The 21801-nt window shown below is 41.1% G+C and overlaps 1 protein-coding gene across 1 annotated transcript in view; it reads right to left on the bottom strand.

Annotated features, from left to right (window-relative positions):
* Positions 1–21801, bottom strand: part of LOC140279655 (LHFPL tetraspan subfamily member 7 protein) — a 101615-nt gene that overhangs the window by 3349 nt on the left and 76465 nt on the right. The window lies entirely within an intron of this gene.

Genomic DNA, 21801 nt, shown 5'->3' with positions numbered 1-21801 from the left:
ATCATTGCTGCTCTTAGTCACTCCGAGTGCGGGTTGCATTTCCAATACCTTTCTAAGTGTCACCATAGTTTTAGCCTTGGAGAGCTGGGGTTGTTAGAAAAGCTTGAACCTTTGTAGTTAGTAACGCTGAAAAACCCAACAAAAAACATCTTTTATCACACCATATTGATTTCAGGAGATGCCAGTTGAGGGTGAAAAGATGCTCCTGTGGCAGCTACAGTGCTTTAGCTGTATGAGGATCAAGTCGATGGTTTGTGAGGGCGGTGAACAGTTACAGTCGACTAAAAGGTGGAGGTAGGAAGCTTTCTGTGATGCTCTAGTTACACACTGGGGGCTAAAAGTAAAGCACAAGTGTGTAGAAATGGTGCAAATATATGAAATGGAAAAGGAGAGTCATCTGGTGAGTGTGGTTAGTCTATTCTGCTGTAGTTTCTCTGTGTGGAGTTATTTAAAAGCCATCCCCTAAGCATATTACAACCAGTCTGTCTCTGAATACAGGCTGCCCAGCTCTCCATGAGGGCCCATGTTTTATCTACAAGGGCACAACTCCTTGAAGCTCACAGCCTAACGACACTTTAATGATCTTCTTTATTAAACTATCCTTTCTGTGGGTGGAAGGAAAAAAACACACAAAGACACATGTGTGCGCTTGCAACCCAAGGCCACTTCCCTCCGATTCAGAGGCATTCAAATTCAACCTGATACACAAACCTAGAGTGGGTTCACAAACAACAGCACAGTGTTATCCCAAAACGATCAATGCAGGAATGAAATCAAGACAGCAGTCTCTTACAAGTGTTATTAGCTAAGCAGACTTTATCAGTCTGACCAGGGTAGTTTGCAGGGCGGTTGTCTTGATCAGATAAGCTGCAGCAGGAGCTGACTGCATCCCTGCAAACCTTTCATGGGAGGAAAAGACTAAAAACCATGAAAAAACCATGAATCCACCTCAAATCAGAGACTAACTCCAAATGGATCAATTTAGTCTTCCCAGTCTAAAAAGGAGTGACATGCAAGGAAAATTCTGCAGATTTTGTACATCAAAGCCTGTTGCTCATATCCTTTAGTGGTCTAAAAGAACAAGAACTACGACATCTTTCTAGTTTAGGATTGAAGCTACATTTGCCAGGATCATACATACACCACAGAGTCTGCTAACTGTTTAGTCTGGATGAAAATGACACTGGTTCGGCTGCATCTTTGTTCAAGCCTTCATTTCAGTTGTTACTCTGACTCTGAGTCCCTGACTGTGTCCTGCACAGGATGGATAAGGCACAGCAGTGAGGTCTGTGTTTTCTGACAAACCTTCCATTTATTTTTGTAAAACTGTGAACCAGCGGTGTACTCTCCACTGCAGGGTGTACAAGCTTAATTTCAACAAGGTCTTACACGGCTCAGTGGCTTAATCTTATGAGGAATGGACAGTGTGATGAAAGAGGCCGACATGACACCAAGATGCCATGCAGGGAGGCTGAAGCCTGAACAGACTCATTGTTTGCACCACCAAGACACTCATTTAACATGGCAAAATTAATAATGAATCCCTCAGTTTGCTAAAGTCATTGGCTGGGATAATAAAGGAATGACAAAGCTGCTGTTAGTCACCAGAAGAGGATTACTAAATCAAGCTGAGAGCAACACATTCAAACAGGTATGATCCGCAAAAGGATTTCACAATTTATGATCAGAGAGACACAACAAAAATTTCTGCAGCTTAGATTTACTCAAATACAGGGATGTAAAGGGACTTTGTACTGTAGCCAGCAGGCAATAGAAAGCTGCGAGTACTTCCATCACTCATCTCCTAATTGACCCGAGTAGCTGACAGTTTACTAACCTTCCAACTCCCAATCAACGCTATATATATAAGAGTGGATGACAGGGTGGAAAGTTTAACGTGGTCAGAGCCTTCTCAACAGAGAGGAATAAAAGTCAGGAAGGGTGGAAAGAGTGTGCCAGCTCCAATAGCATGAGTAACGCTGGGTAGGCTATCATAATGGCACATAGATGATGAGACATTGAATAATAGAGAGAGGCGTCAAGTTAGCTGGGCATTAATCTGTCCCAGTTTCACTGCAAACCTTGCACAGAGCCAGAGGCTGGACACCATCTTTTAGGTGCATGTTAATTCATAGAAATTATGAAACTGAAGCTGCTCATACATAACTCACTGTTACTCTCGTGTCCTAAAAAGCCCCACATACAATATGAACATGTGCTTAGCAGTTGACAAACTTTCAGATGCGATCAAGGTTTATTCTGCAATTTTATGAGTTTCTTACACTGCCTGTCCATTCTGTGATGACCCCAGGGGGTTCTGTGGTGGTTGACCGGGCAGTGTTTCCCCTGGTCCTCAAGCCCTGCGTATTTTCCATGTGCCCTTCCTCCAACACACCTAATTCAAATAAACGGGTCAGCTTTTTAGCTCTTTAAGCTCTACAGAGGGCTGATTAAGACCAATTAATTTGATTCAGGTGAGCAGGGAAACGTGGAAAACACACAGGGCTGTGTGCCTTGAGGACCAGGGTTGGGAAACACTGGACTGGGGTAAAAACCTCTGTCTGTCAACATGTCGATGAGACTGATCTCATCCACATGACTTGTATGATCACAGAGTAATCACCCTCTCCTCTGCTTCACTCCCCAGGTGTTTGTGTGTTTTATCAGAGGCATTTCATTTCACACATAAACTTATATTTTTCACTCATACACACGTTATCGCTACTGATTTGACAGATTTCGACACTCCATCATAGAATTGGTACATTTGGTGCTGTAATTTGGTTTTGTTCGGGTTAATGAAAATGCTCCTTCATCAATTCTGTCCCTTTTGATGTGGCCACTTGAAGCCAGGCCATAATTATTCTTAATATTTTCTTTAACATTCACAGTCTTTGAATCATAACTCCTTGTATTACTCATTGTAACTCTCACGACTGCCAACTTGTTTGACTGCAAACCTCATTAGCTTTGATGGGTGTGCAGACTTCAGACAGGGAGAGTAAAATATCGATTAGGGAAGCCAAAGCAGCCAGAGGCATCCAAGAGCACTAGATTTCACTGTTCATCAGCTGTGGCCAGTTTTCATAGGTAGCTGCAAGGCTGCAGATGGCTTTGTGTAGATGAATGAATAGCAAATACCTTCACGTGTTTACTTCTTTTATTTGGTGCAAAGGGTTTGTGTTGGTACATCCATGGCAAAGATTTCATAGGAGGGAGGCAAAACAAAATAAAACTGACCAGAGAGTGTTGAGCTACATACAAAGACTCAACACAGCTTTTTCCAACTAAATTACCTAAATTAACCCTGAAATTTCCCCCCCCCCCAGTGCTGTAGCAAGAAATGGAAAGCTGCTCCCAAATATGGTGAAACAGGTTCACAGCAGTGCAAATGAGAGAAAGAGATTGAATGTGATTGTTGAGCAGGAAGGTGTGTGATAACCTGGCAGCCAAGCATGACAGTGAATCGCTTTCATCCCAGACACAGAAAACACTGGTGTATTTTATTGCAAAACACTAATCGCAAAAAGTGCTCATGTGTCATATTAACATGTGCAGGCCTGCATTCAGCTGTAGAAATCTGAAATCTACAATAGTCAGAAGTGACAGAAAGACAATATGCCGTAGTGCCATATTTTGGAATCTAACACAGTATTCGTGAATTTTATTCTCCCCAAGACACTGCAAATAGAAATTCAACTGCCCCTTCCAGTACAATGCCTGGACCGCCACTCTGGATCAAACTCTATTGCCACTCTGTGCTGACTGTTATAACCCTGTTAGCAATGGGCCAGGCTGAATTAAATTCAATAGGAAATGCTGTGCTCCAATTCAAGCCTTACTTATTTGCGTGTTTGCTCCCTTTGGTGAACAGTCACATAAAATGCAGTGAATTGAGTCAAGTGTTTTATTGTCACCCAAGCACAAAACGGAGGGACGCTGGTCCAGATTTGCCTCTCATTAAAACACAGTGAGACTTGTACAGAACCAGAAATGGTAGAATTTTGTAAAGATTTAAAGTATTTAGCTTAGTTTTCTATGATGTTCCCTTTCTTTAATAAGCATGCACTTGTATAACGAGAAGGAAATAGACTCTGAGCAAGTCAGAGAAGTTAGATTCAAGCCTTCCAGCCATAAAAAAAGAACTACATTACATTAGAATAAACTAATACCTTCTTATCTTGGCTGTCCGACAAGCCAGACAGGCAGAGACCATCAGCTCCTCTGGGACGAGAGCAGTCAGACATGTAAATACAAAAAAGAAGACCCGCAGGTTCCCTTCTGCTGTTGCTCGTATCCTCAATGCCACCAACACCCACTGCTGGCTCTCACTACGGAGAAAAAAACTTCTTATCTGGCTGCTGTCCAAACAGAAACATTATCTACTGCTACTGTTCACTTCAAAGACACATGAAAGAGCACACGCATTAGACTGTGGCCTTACATTACTGCTAACCTGTTTGATGTCACATTACCTTGCATAGCAAAGACATCAACATACCAGCCTGAGGGAGGGAAAAAAATTGAGCCTTCTTCAGGTAAAGTTGTGGGCAAAATCAGAACAACTAAATGACACTAATAAATCTTGATACGCTAACCAGAGGCTTGTTTGTTTGTGTTGTGGGACACATTCATTTGGCAGGACGTTGGAAAAAAAGACTTGATTACAGACGCTGGTCCAAAGCTTCAGGTCAGAATTGTTCTTCTGCAGTTCCTTCCTCTGCCATCTTCTTTATCATATTGTCTCCTCTTTTCTAGTTACACAAGCAGGCATTTTCCAAGAACTGAACAGGTGGGAGTTCCATGTGGATAACCCAGATGTGATCAAGCGAGGTGACGTAAAACGGGTGCTGATTTACAGCAACAGCCTGGGGCTGTAAACCCAGACTGTGACCCACATACATACATCCCCAGAATAAGTATCAACACAGTCACATAAAACTATGTAAAAGTGTTTGCATATACAAAATTATGGGTCTAAACAACATAGATTAGTCACTGTGTGTATTTGGTGGAAATGTGTCTGTGTCTACCACGATAAAAGCATAACAAAGGCCAGTGCATAACCGTAACTTGTCTCTAGAAAATTGCCTTTTCCGTGGCCACACACAAGGAGTATTTCCATTTTCCCTCTCTATATACATGGAATGGAGATGGGGATGGATAATGTCTGTTTTTTTCTCACAGAAAGCCAATGCTTCCAGTTTGGAAGTACAGAGATGAAAGCAGAGGGCAGTCTAATACACAAATGAGACGGTGCATGAAGAAGAAAGTACAGATAGTAGAGTATGTGTATCTCAGTGAAGATGACAAAAAAAAACAATCAGTTGAAGCCCCATACAACACTGTGTGCACTCCACCACAGATGGTCCACAACAGTCTCCAGTCTTAAATATATACATATGCAATGAGTTTTTAAATTTTTTTTTATCATTTTGACCCCTCTGTGTGCTCACAGTGAGAAATGGTAGCGTGGAAGATTAAAGTTTCCGAGTTGGCGGAAGTTGAACTTTGCCAGCAATGAATCTCCAGGTAGTCAGCAGGGACCTGGCGGAGCATGGGCATAAACAGCAGGGACTCCATCCTAATGTGATGAGCCTTGCTCTAGTCTGCACACAGCCATGCTGATAATTAAGCTCAGCGCGCCTCTGGGAAATCATGCTAATGATGTTCCTCCGACTACCTACATATTTTGAAACATTTGGCTTAAGGTGATCATGTATAGAGCGGCAAGTGAAACACAACTGAAGAATAAATGTGTAGGAAAACAGATTCAGAAAGAGCAAAAAAATATGCTAGTGGGATAAAAAGAAAGGCATGTTGTAAAAGAGGAAGTGAGGGAATTGGGTGGATAGATTTGTAATTAACACATTTAGTGCTTTATTTTAGGTAATTGAGCAGAAAAACAAGTTGAGAAAGCACTACTCTTACTTAAATTTTCTACAGGACCTCAGCTTTACCCACAGCGACTCAGGCCAAAAAGAGAGAAACCTCTGTGACACTTACAATTGAAAGTGACAGAGTTCAGGATGCATACATAAAGGTGGATGAAGGAAGGAAGCCAGTTTGCTTGGAACAACCACAAATAGGTGAAACAAACAAAGGGTGCATGCTCTCAAAGTCTACAAAGCCCATTAGAAACAACAACGGAATAAACTGTGAGAGTCACGTGAGAGTGGATATCAAAGCATTTTCTGTGGAAATGAACCTTTACTGTCAGTGGAGGCAAAAACCCGTTGACCTTGAAAGATGCACAAAAAGAGATAAAGGAGAGAGAAAGCCGATGAGGAAATAAAATGCAGAGAGCCAGGAGAGATTAGCGGGGCAATAAAATAGCTTCTGCTATCTTTAGAGTGAACAGACCTGCTTGTGTACTTGTCAATCAGGGCTCAGCAATAGGTCTCTTTATCACCAAACTATTTGTTCCGCTCATTCAGAGGGCTGCAGAGGTGGTTCAAGCCCTGAAAAGAAGAGTGCATTTAGGAATGTAAATGTTCTATTCAGTCTCATTGAATCGTAATGTTTTCAGCTTGTTTTTCATCTTTTAGATCATCTTATGTGACTGAGTGAAATATAATGATTCTGCATGGCACTGCAGCAACACGAGAAAGCTACAGATAAAAGAACAGACTCAGTGTGAAAGATAAGGCAGCACAGACTTACAGTCTGAGCACATATCGTGAATATTGTGCTCACAACCAATAGACATCTAGATGGTGTTTGAATTTTATTTTCCTATCTATCAAACATGAGGGCGGAATAAGAAATAAATTTTGTGGATATGAGAGGAAAAGGGAACAAAAGAATGAAAGCGATGGAAAGAAAGAAGAAAAAAGCCCAACACATTTTCACAGCCACCAAACAAAGAGCACTTTAATGCGTCTCTGAGCTCCCAGTGCATGCTGAGCCGTCCAAACTCCTGCTTAGGACTGCGGATCTCCATCCATGGAGCACCGCAGCAATGACACATAACACACTGCATCCAATCTGTCATCTTAATTACTTCCACCTCCATATCACCGTCTATTTTTTTTATGTTGCAAATCAATTTACACTTCAGACAAATTGCTTGTCTATGACTTTCTTATCTGTTATGATGCAACCCTCAGAGCACTCGAGGTTGTGTCAGCGTACCAAACCAAATCCCACCTCTCAAATTGAATTAGGACAGGAGACAAAGTACCCCAGGTTTATGGATTGGAAAATAAACATTATTGCTACAAAAGAGAAAGAGAAAGAGAGATTGGATTAAAGACAGAAATCAGCCATGGAGGGACAGTGTTATGTAAGGAAAAAGACTTTTTTAATACATTAGTGGGTTATTAGGTGAAACCTGTGGGTTTGTCCCCGTGATCAATGTGCACTTGTGCTGAAGGGGATTTCTATGGGTGTTTGTGTGTTTACAGCCATGTGCCTGAGATTAACCCCATTACTGTGTTGACAGCCTCTGGCCTTGAGTCAAAGCCCCCAACCATCTCCCGGGTTCAGCAGCTGCCTCAAGTCCGAAAGCAAATGTCAAGAGTGTAAGCCAGAATAACATCTGGTGGATGAATAGTGTATCCAGGTGTGCTATCGTATCACAACTCACCTCCGTGTACCTCAGTAACAGAAAGCAAAGGTACAGAAAAGCATTCCATAACGGATACGACATTAGCTTTGATTTCATGTCCAGGGCCAGTATAATCTAATACAATTGTATGAGGCTAAAAGTGAAAGTGGTTCAAATTCATTTAACTCCTGAAGGCCACACAGAGAGAAAACAGACACACGAAACACCTGAGATGCATAACAGCCACAAGGAAATACAGAGCACCTGTAAAAGAGATGCAACACGGCCACAAAGAGACATACAACTTCATAGGAAGGCAAACAAAAATGAACAAAAAAATGTAGCATTGGATCAATCAAACAACAAAGAAAGCAACTACTAGAAGAAGCAAAATTACTTCAAAGTAACACAAAATTACCACAGAAACGTCAACGACTACCATGAAAAATGACTGAAGATTCAAAACAACAACAGAGATTTATAATGCAAACAAAAATAATAATTCTAACGAAAAGAGATGAAAAGCTACACTGGGTGACAAAAAAACTTTGAAACAAATACATAGAAATCAAAATGACTACAAAGAGACCACAAAAATTCCAAACAACAACCAAGATGTAAAAAACAAAACAACAACAGAACGTGACATCAAAATAAAGGCAAACAGCAAAAGAAATACAAAAACAGCTGATGATCCAACTTTGATTTTCACTCAGCCTTGGTGCAGGTGCACTGTCTCAGACTGCTGTTGAGAACAGTGTGCAGTTTAAGCACATGCATAAAAACAAGATATAGGGGAGTTCTACTGAATAAACTCATTTATACATACACACTCTAACCATGCCAGCACTTTGATGGACTATACTGTAGAATCACAACCCCCCAACAGAACACCTCAGGTATAATGAAGAGTGCAAAATTTATGAATTCATGAGGTGGGTTAGGAACAGGGCACTTATTTTCCATCTGACTGCCACACATTCTTCAAATTATAGACTGTATCTTAAATGGCTTTCCTAGATGCTGGTGCTCACTAAGCACACAGACGACCCTGTAACTCAAGAGAGAAAGTGTGAATAGCTCTGCTACAACTATTCACCTTTGTTGTGTAAATGCATTTTGCATCCACACACAGTTTTTAAAAAGTGTTGCCTTGGCAGCAGGGTGTTTTGAAAGCAGGGGAATAAAGAAGTTGGATCAGTATGAATGTGATGTGCGCATGGATGCTGTAGACAAAAGTAAATCAGGAGCTCTGCACTTGGGCGCTGTATAGTAACCATAACTGAACTGCCATTAATCAGTTAGTGTGAGTGTGTGGTGAAATGACTCTTTGGGTTTCTGTCTGCACAAAGAGCATCTGAATCTGAAATGAGCCATAAAATGTCCCTGTGTATGACTCTTGATCTCTAGTTCTGTGCATCACAGAGGGGTGTGCACATGCAGCGGGGGAAAAAAGATCTTCTGTGGTTTTAACAAAATAATGAAATAGAATTAACATAAAAACCAGAACTGATGTGTTTGAAAGATGTTTTTAATGCATCGAAGTGGGCTTTTGCACTGCTGAACATTTGATCTGTAGAACAGTGAAGAAAACCTTTCATTTTGCTTTGTCTCTTTAGCAGGTGGTCCACCAGCTGTGGAAATAAATTGTGGCAGCACAGTGAAAAGGACAATCCATTACTGGCTCTGGACTCAGCAGCGTGCAGAGCCTTGCTGAGGAAAATCTTTGGACACGACCCACTGCTCTAAAGTATGTTCCAGTGTAACAGCTGTATTTTCTTCTTCAAAAATTAAAGTGAGATGTAACCTTTTGTAGACGCTTGTGCAACTTACTCCTTTGCTTCAAAAGAGAGATGAGGGGAGGTTGCTTCCTCACAGAACAGAGGATCCCTACGTCTTGTGCTATGCAAGCAACCTGCAGGATCATTATCTGACGATATATAGAATGCTTTAGAAATAGTGCAGAATGCAGTCGGGTGCTTGTGATGGGAGGCGGAAACATAATGAATCCCTACAAGAGACATGGGGCCCTGCTGGGCCTCTATAATGAAGCTGTGCCCTGCAATCGCTCCCTGACCCACTGGCATTAAAGAAAAATGGAAACCATTACCCTCAGCCATCACCACAGCATACCAAGAAGGACAACCTGGAGCAGAGACAGGTGTGTGTGTGTGTGTGTGTGCATGTTTGTTTGGTAAGGAATGGGGGGGGGGGGGGGGGGGGGGTGAGGATACAGCAGAGGAGCCACACCAGACGGGATTCCTACTGTAAATAAGTAAAATGTTTGGCACAATATTAACAAGCCACAGAGCAGCACAGGTTTGCGTGTGAGGAAGCCTTAGCATAGACAAACAATATTTCAGAACATGCAGCAGTGAAAGAGGCATAGTTTTAAAGAAGATTGGATGTTTTCTTTCAGCCACATTCCGGCAGAAAGCCTCTAAAACTTCCCAGGGAACTTAGACGCTTTCTATGTCTATGACAGCGTGTGTATGCTTGTTTCTCAGTAGTCCCCCACTAAGCTCATCCGTGCTTGAATGCATCTTATTAGGAGTAGAACGCCTTTGTTTGTTGTGAATTTCCAACCACGTAAACTTAAAAATGCGTGTTTATTTTACCACACTGTTCAGTGACATCTAGAAGTCATTGTTTAGAAGAGTAAAAATCCACAGCAACCCAAGGACATGAGAAGAAAAGGGGAGTTCTTATCTTATTTCTAATTATATTTTTTGGGCTGCCTTCATGAAAAAAAAGGGATGCATCAGTTGCAGCGATTACATCCTCCACCGTTAGCAGGTCTCTCAAATCGGAGTGCCAGGGCTGGAGATCATCTGACCTGCAGATCTCTGAGATCAAGTTCATGCCAATAGATGGAGCACTAAAGCATTCTGCCTCAGATAGATCCTTTAGATTAGATAGGCTCTCTCTTGCGGCTCTGCTTTTCCTTTCTCTATTCTTTGATTACATTTCCTTTCCTCCCTGCCTTTTCAGTATATGCTATATACTGTTTTAAGGGTTAAACAAAGGGAAAATAAATGGAATGAATTTGTTAACAAATGACCAGCAATATCCAAAGCATCAGCAGTTGGAGTTTGGACTAACATGGGTGCACTCTGTACCACATTTACACAATCTTAAATTACAAGATTGAGCCACTTAATGTCATAGGTATCAGCATTAATGTTAAATGAGAGATACTGTGCTTTTCCTTTTTTCCCTCTTATATATAATGTTTTGATGTTATATGTTCAGAGGAAACATGCCAACATTTCAAATAAATGGCTTGAAACTACGCAAAATAATGATGTAAGCCATAAAGCTAAGGCTTCAGACCGCTTCCTCTTCCTTTCATTCTGTATAAATTGCAGGGCCACTCTTAATAGGTCCAAGCTAAGAATTTGTATGCATCACTTTCAGCACAAGTCTGGAAGGTGTGCAGTTATCTTCCCCGTTATATCCTTTAATCCATCTGACACTCACCTGGAGGAATGGTGACAATGAACTCAAATGAGATGATGAATAACATTTTCCTATAGCTGACAACAACTATGCTTGTTACCGTCTCTACAATAAAACCTTCTTGGCTAAGAGGCAGATCACAGGTCTTTGTAACATCACTTGTTCTAGAAGCTTGGTACTGTACATCCTGTTTTCATCATGATCTGAGTCTCCATGAGCTTGACATTGATTGGTTTTCAGACAGGTATAAATCCAAGTCAGCATGCTGGTGGGTTGCCTGTTACTGTTTGAACGAACGGGAAAAAAAGAATGAAAAGTTTAATTTTCTTGCCACTGTGATAACATTGTTATGATTACATATCTACTTGCAGCACCAACCTAAAAATCCAGTACTCAGGATAGACTTAAATACATTAAATAAAAGTCCTCATCATGTGAAAACTGTATTTTTGCTGACAGATAATGAGGCACAGACTGCGAGCAGTCCCGAAAGCCTTTGAAAACCCAGACACAGCAAAGAAGAATGGGAGTCCATTTCAGCAGAGAACATAAACTTAGTCTCTTCCTATACTCAAATACTCGTTCCCACTCTTTCTGGTATGTGCAGAAACTTCCTGTGAATGGTTCAAAATTCTGAATTAGAAACTAATCAGTTTGATCTGGATTGAGAACGCCTCTTTTTGTCGGACCAAGGTTTGTCTGTTTAGTTCAGACTGTGGTCCGGGGAATTTTTCAAACCTGTACATTTTTTAATCAATCTGAAAAGTCAGAATCAAATCATTGAAATATGAAAGCACTCTTATAGAACTCCGCTTGCTGGCTTATGTGAATTGCTGTATCATGGCAACATGACACGTAGAAGGGAAGCTCTGACCATTTTAAACTCCTGATACAAAAAATTAGGATTTTGACTACATATGACCTATCTTGATGTACTGTCCAATCTAGCATAAATTAAATTAATCAGATGTGTGTTGTTGCTCTCTTTGTGCCTGTTGAGGGTTTGTCTGAGCAAAGCCGTGAGCAACAATCATGTAAAAGTGACCAATGTCTGACTGACAGGATGCCATCACTTCAACAGATTAATGAAGCCATTAAGGTCACATATCTAATGTCTCAAAGGGTCTTCTTAGTCATTTAATGTACTCCAGCACACAAACAGCTACATTAGCTTCACTCTTTTCCTGACAGAAATGTTTTCCACTTCAGTTGACACTTGAATGCATTTAGGCATACGCCCACTTATGAACAGCAGCCTTTATGGAAAACTGTTTATTTACAATTCAGAGTGTGACTGAAAGAAATACCTATTGTTATGGCTCACAATAAGCATTAAAAGTTTACCATACAGACGCACCCTGTTGTTATATTTGATGCTGAGAACATTCATGCTGTCCAGTTGCACATTCCAGATCTAATTCCAGCTAATTATGAAAAGGTTTGAGAAGTTCCTATTTCCAATTTCCAAATCAAGAGCAATAAATCCTGTTACTTAATAGGTGTATTGCTATTTTTTCCGAGTGTTGGGCCCTTTGCATGCTTCTGGAATTTGGACAATCTGAGTCTTTTAGGGAGGAGGACCTTAAAGAGAAAAGAGTGAATATTGCCAATGGTGGCGTGTTTATGCTCAGTGCTCTCAGGGCTAAAACGCATTCAGAACTGGTCCAAAAACTGCGACTATCTGCCCAGAGACAAGCCTGTGCCCCTCAACATGAGGGGCGGCGATACACTGTGCTCTACAGGTTAGTTGGACAGCAATTTCTGATAAGCTCTACTGTCTGAGACAGTAGTTAAACAAACTTGTCCCTTTCTGTCCCTGAGTTGTTTCTGTCTGTTCAGAACACATTACATTTGGTACGTGTGTTAGTGTAAAAATACAGTGAGCTGTACCCACTCTTACTGCAGCATCCTCAGTGAAAATGAATATGTGCATCCGGGTGTTTTGTTTCCACCAACGGAGACATTTACAGCCAATTTTATATTATCTAAACTGAAGATCTTGTATCTCAATGGAACCTCCCCGATTAGATAATGGAGAAAAAAATTAATGAATGAATAAAAAAATCAATGCCAGTCAACACTAGAGCCAATTGACACCTGCCTCTACTGAATTCACTGAATGAATTAATGAATAAATGAATTAATGACACAGGACTAAATGCAAAATAAACACTTGACCGGCGTAAAAAAGGCTTAAGGTATCTCTTCCACTGAGAATCACGTGAAAGTCACTAGTGGAGTCCCATGATTCAGTGGTGACTGATACAGTGACTGTGTTTGGGGCTGTTTTGGGTTGATGTTTAAACGATCAGTTTGATGGGTTAAGAACCTCAGCTGAGAGGTGCAGACATACGGTTTTTCAAGAAAATAAGCAGGTATGTGAAATATCTTTTCATGACAAACAATGCTGATAAATGATAGTTTTGAGAGAGATAGTGGATATATGCATTTCAGTTTTGCAACATGTCAGGTCTGTTGCATTTACTTTAGAGCAGAGATGTGTCGAGCTTATTTTTGTGATTGTTTCATGTGAGTTTTTAATCTGTGTTGTTTGTTTTTTAGGTGCACAGAATGTATAAAGATGGATTGGCATTATTTCTGCTTCTAGCTGCTGATTTCACTGTCATCTTAACTACAAATGAAAATTAAATCAATAAATTATTTACTACCACAAATTTTGATATATTCACTTCAGATATCATGCTGTATACACTATATCTTAGAGTATTTAAAATCTTTTGTACCTGGATCTCATCCTTAATGAGCGTGTTTCTTCCTCACTCAAAAATGACTGACACTCAGGTGCACACATACTCACACATCTCTTAATGACGTCTCTTTAAATGCCATCCATGCTGATTAATAGGGGATTTTAGCAGCTCCCCTCAGCCTTACTCCACATTATCTCTTTGGACTTCTGAAGTTTCTTGTCCAAAGTAAGATGATGCATCCCGCTCTTTAATCATCCACATCTTTTCTTTAATTTAAGGAGCCAATCAGAAATCTACCTTCACCCTCTCTTAACGACTAAATGGCTTCTGTCTCGCATGCAATCGATCACATGCTTTCAGATCTGTAAATGAAGGCTTTGGTAACAAGGGTGACCAGAGAGGTAATCAAGAAGACCACTTGAGACACAAAAGAGAGGGGCGCTAATGTGGTGAGAGCATTTCCTTGCTTAGTGAGCAGTGATGTTTGAGCTCCTGACACACACACTCTCACGCCCTGACACTCAGTTGTGTGAGGCTGTATGACATTTGACCCTTCTGGGGAACAGGGTTTTGGTACCAAGAGTCAGCTCAACTCTCCTTTATTTAATTCCTCATCTTTCTCTGTGTCACACACGCATGATGTCAGTGCTCATGGCCAGTGGGTGACCTTTGTTCATTCAGGATTGAACAGCACTACTTAATAACACACATATTGTTTCGCCCTCTGAGCCTCAAAAAACTTAGAGTCTGAAAGGTGTGAGATACCTAAAAAGTATAATAAAAAGCAGAATAAATCATTTTATGTTCCACATTCCATGATCAGTTCTTTGCCTACAAATAACAATTTTATTTATCTATAGCACTATTTCTTTTAACTCTGAACACAAATCAAGAGATCTGGGGGGTGGATCTGTCTCCTTAACCATTAACACTAAGTTGCAATGCACTTACAAGCATCTCTGCTGTGTAGAGCGATCCAGACGCTGCAGTTCACAGCTCCCCCCATCCACACCAGCCCCCTGAGCAATTCATCAAGAAGAGCGCTGTAACTCATCACCATCGCCCTGGGATGTGAGTTCAGAGATGTAAACAGGGTGAGCCAGAGCTCGGCTGGGAGCTTAAAGAGCAACACTGAAGATCGCGCACATCAGCCCTTCATTTCAACTCAACCTGGTATACCTGAATCCTGAAATATCCCCTGAGTCTGGGTTTGGTTTCCGTCGTCAAGACAGTAGGTTTATATTTCTGTTGGTGGCCAGTTGCTTCTGGTGTTGACACAGTAAGGTGACTGTACGGTTGAATATAATTATTAAGTGTTATCACAAAGGACTGGTTGGCAGACAGGCAGCTGTTATCACTTCTCAAAAGGTGATGCAGCCTGCACAAGGCAAAGAGTTCCCACTTGATTTTCTGCAAAGTACACTGACTTGGATCTATACTTGCTGGTATGAATTTTGAATTGTGGTCATTAAATATATGTTGTTCTAATGCATAAGTTTATGTAGGACTTCACGATTCCTGTAAACACAAGTAAACACAACGTTATCTCAACTTAAGCAGTGTCTCGATTTTCTTGTGACTTAGAGCACAGTGACTGAAGAAATACTCAAATTCAGAAGGTTTTAAAGAAATCTAATTTGATGTTTAAATTCTATAAATGTTAGATCCTGCAGTCACTTATACGTTTATATGTCACTTATACACCAGAATATGACCAAACATTGACAAATAGTCATTCTGTAGCAATTTCTAACTTATCGTACTGAAGTACAGGAATCCTTTAAAAAGATATTGGATCACTCTGCCTGCACTTTGGAGTGTTTACTGACTTTGTCCAAAGATGTGCAGTCTTAAATTTTGGTATAGCTGATACAGAATGATCAGCAGTGCTTGTTCATGCCAGTGGAACAGTACAAACACAGCAGACTGAGCTTTTCATGGGGGTGTCCAGTCTCTTAGATACTTAAACAAATAGCACTCCACGAGCTGTTTGGCTGAAACGTGAAACATTTTGCTTTTTTAGTGAGCTGTGGAAATCAAAGGGAGAAACAGTGCCACTCAGCTGTCATGCTGTCTGCAGGAAGATGAATAAGCAGAAGACAAAGCCAGGTGCAAAACTGACTAGTCATGCTTCAATAACAAGGTAGAGTCCTGCTTATTATGAGCTTAAATCAACACTTACCACTTCTCTGCCTGCACTCCTTCATCCCCACAGCATACCTTGTAGAAAAGCCCTTTGTCTGACACAAGACAACACAAAAACATTCTACTATTACAGGTTTCTCTGTGCAACCGTCTATTGTCTTTTGCCTTTAACCCCCACCTTCTGTACGAATACACAGGATAAGATACCAAACTAACAAAAACACTGTGCTGAGTTTCCCTTGTGTCAAGTTATAAGGGTTCCATCATCTTCGGTGGCTACTCTATTAACAGTTTTATCACTAAGCAATAGCACAAAGCTGACTTAATATCTCTCTTACACACAAACACCTTTAAATGAAATTACTGTGTCGCATTTTTAGAGTGTTTGACAGACAGTGCTTTAATGACCGAGAGCCTGTGTGAGGACTTAAGCGGACAGAAGCGTCTATGGGGGCTTCTGTCATGTCAGGGAAAAAGAGTTTGAACAGTCAAATATCCACATATCGAGTGCGAGATGGGGATGTTGCAACTATTATATGATTAAACACAACAGCTATGAATGACGAGGTAATATAGTTGGTGTTACGTTTACAAAAATAAATTCATAACCAGACAGACTGAACATCCAAGCATATTGTTACACACTCTGGGAGTACTGAGTAGCATGTAATGAGAGCAGCCATGTAGCTTCAGTCATGAAGTGCCTAATTAGCCATTAGCATTCACTAAAAAGCAGCTATGAGACCATCACTGTCTCTCCACCAAAATCCCTCTGCAGCAACACAGCGCTGGTTTAAAGTATCCTCATAGCAGGGAGGACTGTCAGCCAATCAGATGTCCCCCTCAACAGATCAGGGTCCCAGCTATGAGACCACGATAAAGTTTCACGATAACACCCACGCAAACAGCAACCTCCTGTTTCTTTGATTTAAAGGGTTAATTAGAATGTGGCTGGGTGTTTACAAGAATACAACCATATGGGGTCCACATTTTGCTCATCAACACTCTGTACGCAAAAGAATGAGATTTAACCGAGCACAAAATCACAGACAAGCTTGCGAGCGAATGCTCAGTGTTAATGTGGATAATTTTCCCTGTCATTAGTAATTTTTGTCTCCCTTTGTTTTGGGAAAATTATGCAGCTCAGTTTGGTGCCCATCTTGGCTAATGAGAGGTGATGCACTGAGACTGTGTGCGTGCAGAAAAGAAGCTGTATAATTAGAAAAGACAACACAAAATATTCGGAGTCAAAACTGCACTGTCCTACAAGAAGAGAACTATTCTTCTTTTCTTGACAAATCCACAGGAAGGTCAGAGGTCACGCTCATCTGCAGAAAAACAAGTGGGTACTTGTGCCCAAAGACACTTCAGCAGCAAGGATGAAGTGTGAGTTCAAAGGACAGCAGACTTATCTGCTCTCTGTGCTGCTTCTCCACCCTCAGACAGTCCAACTTGTGTGTGTAAGTTTACATCAAATGTATTTGCATTCGTTAGCGCAGACATTTGTGATCATTGTGCATTGATGTCCACTTGGATTGTACTGAGTATGTGATTAGTTTATTGAGTTTGCAAACCATCAAGAGTGTGTTCAGTCTGTAATGATGGTGTAATTTTCAAGGAACACACGGAGGTGTTGCAGAGCCGATGCATCGGAGGGTGAAAGAGCCTGTCAGTGGCATCATTGCTTGAGCAGCAAAAACAAACCGAATATGCAGACAGGCAGGGATCTAGACAGCGGAACGTGATAAATGTGTGAACAATATTTCACCATGAAAACCGTGGGTAACGCTGGTCACAGTGACTGACTGACCTGAACTTGCCTGGCTGGCTCTTTCTGTTTGCTCAGCCATACCTTACGATAATTGTCTGCACCTATGTGGACACAGAGACACCTCCATGCTTTCCACATCAGTGTGTATTTGGGACATTAATCTAATTTATGAAAACCACATGGCCTTAACTTGGCTTAACGGAAGCGGAACAGGATGATAAGCAGGAAGCAGCGAGCATGTCCCATGATGGAGTAAACTGCAAGCAAGAATAGTCATGAAGAGAGCAAACTCAGTTGTATCAATTAAACCTGATCCCAATTTCCCACCTTGGCCCTTTGTCTCTTTTTTTTTTGTTTCTGCCAGGGGGGTTAGATGTTCTTTTTCTTTGGAGGATGAAGGAGTGGGCATAAGGAACCATTTGGAAGGCCATATGACCACTACTCCTTGATCTCCGAAAAAAGACGCCCCTTTCATCTCTTTTTCTCGTTTTTGGGGCATAAAAAAAAAGTTTTTCTTTTTTTTTTTTTACAAACTCTGACGTTCAAGTGTCCTCATGTTGGACGTGTGTCACTAAGTTAAACAGACAGTTGAAAAACAGCCACATCTGCCATGCACACTAAAAGGTAAATGGACTGTACTCGTATAGCACTTTTCTAGTTAGCTGACCACTCAAAGTATGTATGAATGTACAGTAGGTTTACTAGAATTAGTTAATAGTTAGTGTAATTCATTAACGAGGTAGCATTGTCTTGCTCAATTAAACTTATTCTTCGGAAAAGTAGAGAGGTGTTGTAAATTTCTTCTTTACAGTTACTTTGTGGTAGAACAGATAGCATGTGTTTCATGATCAAAGCAGGTTAGGGGATCATGTAAATCAGCTTGTTGTAGCGTTATAAACACAGACAGAGTTGTCCATGAAATAAGTGACGATAAATAGTCACCCCTTGTGCTTTTTTCCTGCAGGACTTACATCCACTGATTTCAGGTTTATATAGAAAATCTCTAAAAGCCACCAATTCCCAAATCACCCTCACATTGAGTCCACCCCAAATGCACTGCCATGAGTCCTGCTTTATGCTTCCTTACTAAGTAAATGTGACCAGCATGACCAGTGGAAGCCAAAGCATATCTGTGCGCCTCCATCACTCACATCGACGGTCATAAACATCTCATGCCCAGCCTGTATCAACCCAATGTGCCATCTGCCTTGGCAGTCAGCTGCACCAGACCAGGCAAGACCACTGCTCGAAAGAAGGGTTAGCCAATGATGGGGGGGGGGTATGCAGATGCTCCTCAGTCCAGCTGCAGTCTGTGAATATCATGGCATGACAACACACCCCTGGATTAATGAGCCGACCCCTCCTCTTCCTCCTTCTTGGGCTGCTGTCCCACTATCTGTGTGGCGTCTCCCAAGCCCATTATCCATGCACGGTTTAAGTCAAAATGCCACACGCTCACTAACTGATCGATGGGGTTTTAAACAGTGGGGGGCCATTTAAACAAGGAGCCGGGGTTTGTGTTAGTGTGTTTGCATGTGTGTGTTTAGCAGTTCTCTTGCAGCCTATATTCCCACTACCATCTCATCTTTCCTAACCATCTGTATGGATTTAGGTGGCTGGCCTGTGGGCCAGGCTCCATCGATTACAACCAATCACACTGACAGACAGCTCAGTTGAAGGCGCACCTTGGCTTTTAATAGTCCTGTCCACAAAGCACATGCTGGTGGGGAAGGCTGAGAAGAGATAGTTAAACTTTCCAGCTAATGCACACTGACACCCAGCAGGCAGCCACTGTAACCTTGTGTATCTGCATAATGAGACAGACAAAGATGTAGACACAGACAACCTCGAGCAGACTCAAGACCAAAACAATGCATGCATTTTTTTCACAGCGAGCACAAGGTTTCCAGGGCTTTATATTTGCCCTGTGTGCGTCTCTGCTCAGCTAGTGGGCTGAACTCGCAGCTTTAAAAAAAAGGCAATGCAAATGACCTTGTCTCATCTAGAGGCAAACACTTTCAAATTAAATTAAGCCTCCCTCTGATGCAGAGAAGTGCCGTTTCCTCGCTCTTGTTGGTTATACAGCATGGCTGCATGAGCTTTTATGAGTGTGTGTAGGTGGCCAGGCAATTAGGAGGTGATGCCTTTCTTTAAATCTAATCAAGCCCTGTTTAAATTCTGTTTTCATACAAACTCGAGTGAAAAATAATTTAATTGGTGCATTTCTAAAACGCTGGGGTTTGTGTAGCCAGTTTTGTGTGATTATGAGAGAGAGTTTAACAAGGTGGAGCTGTTTCTCTGTTTTCTGTCTTGTGTGTAGGTGTTATTTGTGAATCCAGCTCTTTGTCTGGTCTGTGTCATTGTGACAAACACTAATAGGAGCTCAGAGCTGTTTAAAACTTCACCCTTAAGGTAGGCAGCTACAGTAAAGTGTCAACAGCACAAGCTCCAACTGAAATCTTATTAACTGTTGATGACTTATCTCTGCATTACTTCTGTCCTGGCTTTAATGCGCACAAACAGACATGTTGAAAACATAGTCACATCTTTCACATTTAATGACAATGTTCCTAATGGTCTAACATTAAGCTGGCTAAACATAGACGCCCAGTAAGCATCTGGGGAACTCGTCATTATTAGAGCGGTGAAATGGAGACCCCACAGGCCTTTTGGATGGGGGTGCTAAGCCCTGGGACATTATGTTAATAGTGGTTCTATATGGAGTATTTGTCATACAGCCTGATGTGCTGTCTGAGGATACAACAAATGCAGCCTGGCCACTGGTTCGGCTCCCCTCAGCAACATTTCTCCGATCATTGGTTTAATGTTTTGGTGTAAAGTGTATTAGCTTTCAGGTTTGTTGAAATAAAACAATTTTGTTGTATTTGGACAAAGCCGAGCTTTGTTCCTAAAATCCCTCCCTGCCTCTTCAAACTGAAAATGCTCTGCTCATATGTACTTCACACAGACCCCCCCCCAAAAAGGGTATTTCTTTAAGATTTACCATAAATGATCAAATGATCATGAATATATTTATTTCCAAATTTCAGAATTCTAATTTTGCATATAGCTAGCAAGTGTTGAGTAGTGTAAACTGAAGCAAACGCTTACGATGCTGACATTTAACCTCACAGCAGTGGAGTCAAAAGGACAACGCTGATATTGAAAGCTCGATATGGGTTTAAATGACTTGTGCAATGTCCTTAACAGTGGCTTGCTCTGATTAAAAAGCTGTGTTTCTTGGCAGGAACTCTGCTCCATTGGCACTGTTAGCTATGAGAAATTAAATCTTCCAAATGGTTGAACTATTCCTTTAACAAATGTAAGCATATAAGAGGACTAAACTTCTTGAGAACCAGAGAAGTACAAGATCCTTCCAAACCAGGAGACTTTAATCAAATTACATTTTCTAAATGGTTTAGTAGAAGAATAAGTCAACACATACAGGGAAAACATACAATTTCAAGCTATTATGTATACATTTACAAATGATACCATTGTCCTGATGGCAACATCAACACAAGTATGTAAGTAAAAAATGATAGCTTTGTGGAGAGTTGGTTTGGATATTCTTTTAAATGTTAGAAGAATCTAATATGTTATAGAACCTACCGATGTCCTGATATCACTTGCAATGGGATGGATCTGTAAGATCTTGTAATTCAAACAGGAAAATCGTATACCACAGTACCTGTTATTAAATTAATCCCCATGACAAAAGATAAACAATAATATTTCATATATCATGTCTTGTATCTACATCCCCTGTGCTGTGGCTGTATCATCTTAAATTAAGGGATAGAGACATTCTTATGTATTTTGAAATGAGTCGCCTTCAACAAGCAGCAGGGAGTGGCCCTTTGTCTGTGCGCCTGCACTCACACACTCAAACACTCGTGCACAAGCACACACTAAAATGCTCCTTTAGCAGACAGAAGACAGTCCCTATTTTTCAGCGTCTGAGATTACACCTTACAGCTCCTGCAGAGCAAAGCTGATATGAAAGCTATATGGATTTCTGTTATCAAGCATGCAACAGCGGATGCTCCTGGTTACCCAGTTGGAAAACTGGAAATGTTTGGAGCTCTCTTTATATTCTCTTTTGATCTCTTGAAGTTACATGAAGATACTTGAAACCCCAAACAGATCAGTAGCGAGCACTTCGT

The sequence above is a fragment of the Leuresthes tenuis genome, unplaced genomic scaffold, assembly GCF_036924035.1.
Source record: "Leuresthes tenuis unplaced genomic scaffold, fLeuTen1.0.hap1 SCAF_21, whole genome shotgun sequence".
Lineage (NCBI taxonomy): Eukaryota > Metazoa > Chordata > Actinopteri > Atheriniformes > Atherinopsidae > Leuresthes > Leuresthes tenuis.
This window is presented reverse-complemented; position numbering and strand designations above follow the sequence as displayed.